Consider the following 8,925-nt stretch of genomic DNA (forward strand, 5'->3'; position numbering starts at 1 on the left):
AAAGTAGCTGCACGTATGGTCTCTAACAATTATTCAGTTCAAAGGAAAGATTATTTACATATTTGTAAATATTTGATGTCTTAGAAGTTAGATTTATGGATGCATTTTAAATTACCAGTCCTCCTAAATCTCTTTTCTGTTCTGTTTCTTTCAAAAAACATTTCAGAATTTGGATGTCTGATGTAAGTGTGATATTCCTAGGGATCCCATGTTATCTGTCATGTCCACCTGTTGTGAACTTTTAAGTAGTTTGCAGATATCTTCAGTTAATTTTGGATTTTCACTAATTTGAATGCATCCCTAAGAGGAAATGAATTTTTTAAAGTATGTGTTATCATTACCATTCTTCAGGTGGTGGATCCTTTGCAGAGTATAGGAAAAAAGAAAATAAGTGATAGAGGGCACTTCTCGGAAGTTCAGGTCCTGAATAGTCTAAATATATTGATTTCCCTTGTGCCTTTGAAGTTTCATGATCTTCAAGGAAAAACAGGAGAAATGTTTAGGTTAAGGATGAGGTGACTAATTGGTACATTTGTTCTAATATACTTTCAGGTAATTGTCTGGACATTTAGAAATTGTATAGATTCTTCATCAAAAGAGGTCTTTAAATTGACACTTTTTTCAGTGCTCTAGGTCAACTGCACTTACTATCATAGAAACAGGAATTAATTGGGGGAAACATTGCAGTGTATGTCCTGTAGAAGGTCATAAAAGTTATCATTTCTAGTGCCTGCATCTAGTTCTGGAGCTTAAACATTATCTAACTCCACATCAGTGATGTTGCAGAGCAGTTTAAGAGCAGATGCAAAGCAACCACAGAAAAAACCTACAATATTGCCTCCAAATAAGTCATGCTGACTAAAAACTCGTGTGACTATTTTTCTTCTACTTTTTGATTTCCAGACCATTACTGTATACAGATATCATTTCTCTCTCCAGATCATTGTAAAACAGTTCATGTAACACTATGTAACCTATTGCAAACATCACATTACCATGGCATCTAGTATTTCACAAGAATGACTTATAAATTACGGCAAGTTTCTGATTCTGAATGGAAACTTGTAGCTAAGAGATCATATGTGAAACATGAATGTGAAACTCCACAAGCACAAGTGTGCTTATTTCTTCAGAACCTGGAACAAGTTATTAGATCAAAGCTCGTGCCTGCTTCCTCTTTCTGAAGAAGGCATCTCTGTTAATTCAGAAGTCCCAGTTGATATAAATTAATTCTCACTTAGATCTGAGCTGCATTGAGAGAGGTAATATTGCTATTGGAAGGAAATAAGACAAAATACAAGGCCCATATAAATAATTCTTAAAATCAGGTAATATTTGTAAAAACAGTTCAGTTATTCTCTCTATAAAAGAATTTCAGGGCATATCGGTCCTATTTCTCTCACAGACATGATAACATTTCAGGAAAAGAGTTGTTTCTGTCTGATTGATTAATTACTTTGTACATCCCTTAACTAGAAAACTACTCTTTACCAAATATATTAGGGATTCCTACTGTTGATATGACAGCAACCCAAGGGACCTATACAAGCAAACCAGACTTTCTTACCTCTTGTATTGACCTTATGTTTTGATACATATTTTAAACATTTTGAATCTCAAAACTTTTTTTTCCACTTTCAAAGAATATGTGATCTTGTCAACGCAAAACAATTCAAAGGAAAACTCTCAAAATTATAAATTATGAATGAAATAACTGGTAAGCTTTGTCTTTTTATTTTGTTGAGATTCCATTTCAGGAAGTGATCTTTATTTCTGTGAAGCTAATACGTTATTCACAAATGAAATGGTTTATAGAAAGGTGTCTAGTTCTTGTAAAAAACATTTAAGCTTATCTATTGTTCATAACCTGTACATCTTTCAGAATTTTCTATTCATTGTTCTTGGCTTCTTGGAGACTGCTGGGCATGGTTTGACTCATGGTGCGATGCAGTATGTCAAAATCTACATTCTCGCATTCAAAGAAAATTAAATCTCAAACTGAACAAGCTGAAACTTAAACATATTGAGGCTCTCTGAAAAATGCCCCTATACCACTTAGAAGACAAAGCATTACTGCAATGTTTTCCCCTGAGTTTTACTCTGGCACTTTGGATTTTTTTTTTAAAAAAGGAAGGAAAAATTCCTTTTTTCGGAGATCCACCTGATTCTAAAGTGGACCTAAAGTGAATTCAGAAGTTTCCATTTTGCATTGTGATATGTCAAATTAATTGAAGTTAAATTTCCTGAGTAAGAACCTGAGAACAAAATATTTTTTCAGTAGTGTAAAATACTTAGGGCGTTTCTGATACTAAACGTCTCCAGCAACTCTGAAGTAACTGAAATTCCATTCCCCACCAAACTTCTGCTAAACTCACTGGCAAAGTGGTTGTCTCCTTCTCCATATGGTGCCTGTCCAACATCAAAGGCAAGGAGCCTGGATCCTATTGCTGAGGTAAACCTTGACATAACACATCAGAGAGCTTACTATTCTTCTTACAGCAACAGAATTTGGAGCTTTTCAAGGTCACTGTCTCATTGCTCAATGAAAAGACAGGCATATTTGGAAAGGCATGGCAGCTCAGGTCTGTGCTGTCTTTCTGACAGGCAAACAGGGTAGCTGAAATCTTCCACTCACTTCCCACTCACTATCTGTGAGTGCTGAGATGACCAAAAAAATTAGGCTGCCTTGCAGATTAAGCAATGCTCAAGTACAGACATGGGCTCACTGTACTCTTAAACTGGTGTTCCAACCAACCAGAATGCCTTAAAATGGTGCCCAGGAGGGTTCTGGCCTGAGATGATCAGCAGGATAGGAGAACCTGTCAGTTTGGTACTTTGCATAGGCACAGAAGTACCTGACAAAGAGAGTTTGGATGAGGCCATCATACTGTGAATGCAAAGAGAGCTTGGCAAGAATGAGTAATACCACACTGTGCCTGTTGGATCTGAGAGTCAAAGGCCACATCACAGCAGTCTCTATAAGCATAGAACTAGCAATAAATAGCAATGTCCAGATAATTAATAATTCATACCTAGGATGAAAAAATAGTAGTGCCCAATATCTTCAGTTCTTTAACCTTCCTCCTAACCAACTAACCACTGATTCAATTCAAGATGCTGAAAATTTTAATTTGATGTTGATAAGTGTCAAAGACCTCAGGCTGTTCACAGAGGATGACACTGGACTTGAGGTACCATGAGGTAATGAGTGAAATTAAATGGAAATTTATTTCATAAGCATTAGCATTATTTTCCAAAGGGCAAATTTTGATAAACAGTGGAAACTAGGCAGTTAATTTAGCTGGACCTGAATTTCATACTTGAATGTAGAAGAAACTTTTAAGTCAAGGATGTAAAACTTATCATGAGTCTCTGTCTCAGAGAGGAAAAAAAAAAAAGAAAAGGAAACTTGCAGGAAGTGATTCCAGATCTGTCCAGATGAATAGCCACAAATTCAAAAAAAAAGGATATTAGAAATAAGTGGAGTGTCTACACTCATCTGGGGGAAAATGACTGATCATCAAAGAAAACTACCTTAGAGGCCAAAAAATATGTAGATAAAGTGAGAATAACAAGGAATCAAGCTGAGTTAGACCTTGAAAAGGATATTAAAACACATAGCAAAAGATTCTTCAGCCATGTGAATATAAAAAAAGAGGGTGGAAAAATAAGTAGGGCCAGAATGTAGTGAGGATAGAGTAGAAATTAAGGATAAATCAAGTACAGGCTGAAAATGAAATTATGCTCTAGCTCAAATTTCAAGGAAATAAGCAAAGATTTTGGACATGGGGAACAAAGCAAGGATGGGAAAAAAACTATAGAAACAGAAACCAGCAGAGTTAAGGTAGAAGTGCAATTTCATATGTCTAATGTACTCCAGGAGAAAAAAAGTGGAGAATAAGCACAATCCCAAGAGGGAATTGGCAAACAAAATTTCAAGTGGTACAGCAGCTATTTTTAATACACGCATGAAACCTGTTTGGTGCTTAATGTTTGGAGGCACATCACACACAGAGTAAAGAAGGTGGAATAAGAAAATTGTCTGAAAACTATAGACCACCTAGGTTTTAGGTCAATAATATGATATTTTAAAAAAATTGGAATAAAAGAATTATTAAAGGCATGGAGGTTAATTACTAAAATAGTTTAGCTAATGCAGATCATAACAAACTAACCACCCATTTTCTTTTCTAAAATAAATGAATTTCCAGACAGGTGAAATGAGGCAAATATAAACTTTCTGGACATCAGTGAAAACTTTTAATGTGATGGCCAGTGAGAAATTACCAGCAAAGTCCAAGAAGATGAGATGGGTAAAGGAATTGAAAAACTGCTTAGGATCTGACCAGAAAGTGTGCTAGAGCAGCTGGCATGAGAGAAACTCCAGACTGGGAGAAAATGGCTTTGTTTCTTAATGAACATTTTGGAGATGGAACATTAATTGCTATAATAAATTTATATCAATTGATATTGATACAAAAGATCTGTCAGGCCCTGAAGCCTTTCAGAGGCACAGAGTTAGAAGATTGAGAATATGGAGAAACTGGGTGATATCGAAAATGGGAAGATTGAACTGTGCTTCAACAAGATAAAAATTACATTTGGGATGTGTGTGTGAAGAGGGTGGTGATATGAAGACCTAATTACCTGGAAATTGCTGAGATGATGAATTTCACCATATGAATTCTTTCCAAGATTAACATAAAAATTATGTAGAGATAGGTAAGGATTATTTGTGTTTTACAAAGCACTAATGAGATGTTAGTTGTAATCTTGCATACAATTCTGGTAAGCCATGCTAGGGAAAGATGAGTGCAGAAAAGAACTACTAGTAAGGTCAGAGAACAGTGGGTTTATTTAATTTGTCATGAGAGCTAGTCTTGCCTGAAAAATCAAAATCGAGAAGTAATATTATTACATTCTATAAATACATCAGAGAGATAAATACCATAGAAAAAGAACAGTGATTTAAACAAAAGGATGATGCTGGCACAACAACAGAAAGGTATAAATTGGTCCCTGAATAGACTCAATCTGGAAATCAGAAGATTCTTATCTGCTGCAGCAGTTAGATCCTGGAACAGCTTTGCAACAGGACCAGTGGGAGCAGAAAACCACTCTTGAACTGGAGTTCAAAGCTTTGCATCAAGTGCACTGGCATGTTATTTGCACAAAAGACTGCCCAGCAGATTGATTCTACGTGACGTGTATCATCCTGTTATTTATGCGTATATTCATATACACGCCTGCATGTGTATATGTAAATATATGCACCTTCACAAACACACACACACACACATTCACAGAACTTCAAGGTAATTTACTACATTGCACGAAAACACAGGAAAATTATATGGATCAATAAGCTGGTTACTGGAATTATGACAAGGCAATTTCAGCCTGTGAAAAGCTAAAAAGATTCATGTGTTTAAAATCCCTAGGCAGTTGTTACAAGCTGTGAATGCAGGAAATACTTTTGGGCTCTTGTTAGTCCCTAAACAACAAAAAAGGAAATGCTGGTGGGAGATGCTGGTTTATTTCAAAATTGCATACTGCCTCTAAGCAATAGGAAAGGATGAATCTGCTTCTTCAAAACAAAGTAGACCCAGTGCTTTTGAATTTTACGTATTTCTATTAAAACCAGCTATGGACACTTTAGTAAATGTGAAAAACTAAGTAACAGAAGCAGTAGGGGAAATTAAAAAAAAAAAAAGCCCAAAGTGTATTTCATTGAATAATAGAATGATTTGAGTTGGAAGGGACCTTAAAGGTCATCTAATTCCAACCCCCCTGCCATGGACAGGGACAACTTCCACTAGAACAGGTTGATCAGAGCCCCATCCAATCTTGTCTTGAACACTTCCAGGGGTATGGTGTCCACAACTTCTCTGAGCAACCTGTTTCAGTGTTTTACCACTTTCATTGTATAGAAAGTTCTTCCTTCTATCATCTAAATTGACCCTTTTCCTACTGCTACTTTTCTGGCTAAAAAGTTTGTGACCATCATACAGTCCCCCTTCAGGACTGTAGGAGCAGCCGGAAGAAGCCTACGAGATATTCCCAGAGCTTTCTCTTTCACGGGTTGAACAGCTTCAACTCTCTCAACCTGTCTTCACAGGAAAGGTGCTCCAACCTTTTGATCATCTTCATGCCCCCCTCTGAACTTCCTCCAACAGGTCCACATCCTACTTATGTTGGGGGCCCCAGAGCTGGACACAGCACTGCAGGTGACATTTCACTAGGGCAGAGTAGAGGGGCAGAATCAGCTCCCTAGACCTGCTGACCACACTGATTTTGATGCAGCCCAAGATATGGTTGACTTTCTGGGATGCAAGTACAAATAGCCAGGTTATATTGAACTTCTCTGCCCTCAATCCATTCTCTGCCCAGCCTGTAATTGCGCTTGGGATTGCCATGAGCCATGTGCAGGGCTTTGCATTTGGCCTTGTTGAATTTGATGAGGTTCTAACAGTCCCACCTCTCAAACCCGTCAAGGTCTCTCAGTGGTATACCTTCCCTCCGGTGTATGGACCACAACACACAGCCTAGTGTCATTGGCAAACTTGCCAAGACTGCAACTCCATGTCCCTGACAAAGTCATTAAACATCTGTCCTGTTCTGAAGCTAAAAGTCATTTCGTATGCAACTGGATGGAGTCATTCCAAACAACACTTTGTTTGATCCTAATACTGCCATGCATAAAGCAGCAATCATAAGGGCCGATAGCAGCAGATATCCATACCACTGAACTGTCTGACCCTACCCTCCAGAGCAGTGTGGTAGCATCCAAAGTGACTCTTGAGAGGGCTCTATGGCCCACCCTAACTTCCACTCCTTCCCAGGCATTGTCTGTGAGCCTGCTCATTGACCTGGGTCAAAACCGTTCCAGGGACTCTGCTAACAATTTAACAATATATATGACTGACTGACTTCCAGTACCTCAGGAACGCTCTCTGGAGCTGGTAAATTTATGAGTCTAGATATAATCAAGGGGTACTGTTGCCTCTTGTTCTCTTGATCCCCTAGTAAATCTGCCCCAGCAACAAAGACAATGTGGAGGCCAAATCAGAAATGCAGTATTAAATATTTTTCTCCAACTATTACTTAAAAAGGTAAAATTTCTCTACAGTGCAACAGTAAGAGAATCATCTGGATCCAGCATGCTGAGGAAATGCATCATATGTGAAACTTCAAGAGGCATCTCTACAGATGTCTGACCAAAAGGGGTCAAACTCATTCAAAGCCTATAGTGCCTGGATTAAGGCCTTTGACTGATGAGAATATCCACAGCACATGTTAGAGCTGAGGATCCTTGCATGCCTTCTGTGGCTCATGCTAGGATTTTGAATGGGTCTAACAACAGCAATATTTGGTTTGCATATGTACACATGGGCACCCAAACAAGAAAGTAATGAAATGGGGTTGACAAGACATTTTAATTTTCCATGAATGAAGATAAAGAACAGCAACTAACAAACTGCTTCCTGGCTTTGAACCAGTTCCCATTGTATTGGTGACAGTGGATGTCTGTGATGGTGGCAGTGGTGGCAACGGCAAAGAGAGTTAGGGGAGAGGCATGATTCTTACCTGTAAGTCTTCATCCCACTGTGGATGCCCTTTATCCTGTGTGTATCCTTCCTCTGTTGCAGGTACAAGGTCAGACAGAAAGCAAAATAATTTCCAGTGTTCAATCTGACTTGTTTTGGTGCCATCAGAGCTGCTGTCTTTTGTTGTGAACACTGTATCAGTTGTTTTAGTTTTTCATCTCAAGGAGATTGAACATTATTGTACGTGAAAGGCTTTAGTTAAATCTAAGTGCAGTCTTAAGAATACAAGGCAAAGATCCATCTATGATGAGACAGTTTTTCCCTTGTCACATCCCATACTTTTTCCTTTTCCTGAGGACAATCATGCAGTGTTAATTTCTCCTATGATTTCAAGATTTCTTTGTCTGTGCCAATTCTTTTGTGTTCCCTTTGTTAGACTCACTGCTACATCTTTGCAAATACATACATTTTCTCCTCAAGCTTGCCCTCTCCATCCAGTGGAAGCTCTATGTGAGGGGGCTTTGTAGGCTCAGTAGATGTTTTGGTGTTTATTGGATTGCTGGGGAGTTTAAAAGGTTCTCTGCCCTAAGTGCTGACATTGTTGCCTTTCACATTTAAAAATAAGAAACTAAGCCACATATCTTCTGAATTATATACTGGAAATAATAGTAGAAAAATCAGTGAGTAATGAGCAGAGGCATGTAGTTCAACATTTTCACTCTATTCCATCACTGCATCTCATTCCAAGATCAAGGACAACTGGGAAAAAAAAAAGAGAGAATTTTAAGTTGTCCTTCTCAGTAGTGCTTCTAGATGGAGATACAGGAGACTCAAGCACCCAGTCCTCTTGTCTGTGTCTCAAGATATCTGAATGCCTTGGGCTTGATGATGGTTGGGGCAAATGATTTTATATTTTTATTTTATTATATCTATAAATGCAAATGGCATGAAGAATTAAAGGTCAATACTTACATTGCCATTAGACTTCTTTTGTCAATAAAGGTAACTTCTGACTGAAATAGTTTCTAGGATTAAATGACTTGATAGTTTCATTACATTGTTAGGGTATATAGGAGCCATTTTCCATACCTTGAAGAAGAAGGAGAATATCTGTTCATATCCAAAAAAGTAGATATTTTGTTCCTCTTTAAAATACATTTCATATTGAATAAAAATAGCATTTACACACAAAAGAAAAAGCTCTCTTTCTCCTTCCTGATAAAAATGATTACATCAGAGTCCTGTTACAATTGTTTGAGAATTTAGGGAAGCTAGTGATTATTTTTCTGTACTCTCTCCAACTAAAATGTTGTGTTCTTCACAAGTAGTCCTTTTCCCATTGGTGTGAATCCCAAGAGTGCATTAAATAATACACTTC

This window comes from Manacus candei, unplaced genomic scaffold, assembly GCF_025592945.1.
Source record: "Manacus candei isolate 608988 ecotype Guabito, Panama unplaced genomic scaffold, ASM2559294v1 h1tg000011l, whole genome shotgun sequence".
NCBI classification, from domain to species: Eukaryota; Metazoa; Chordata; class Aves; order Passeriformes; family Pipridae; genus Manacus; species Manacus candei.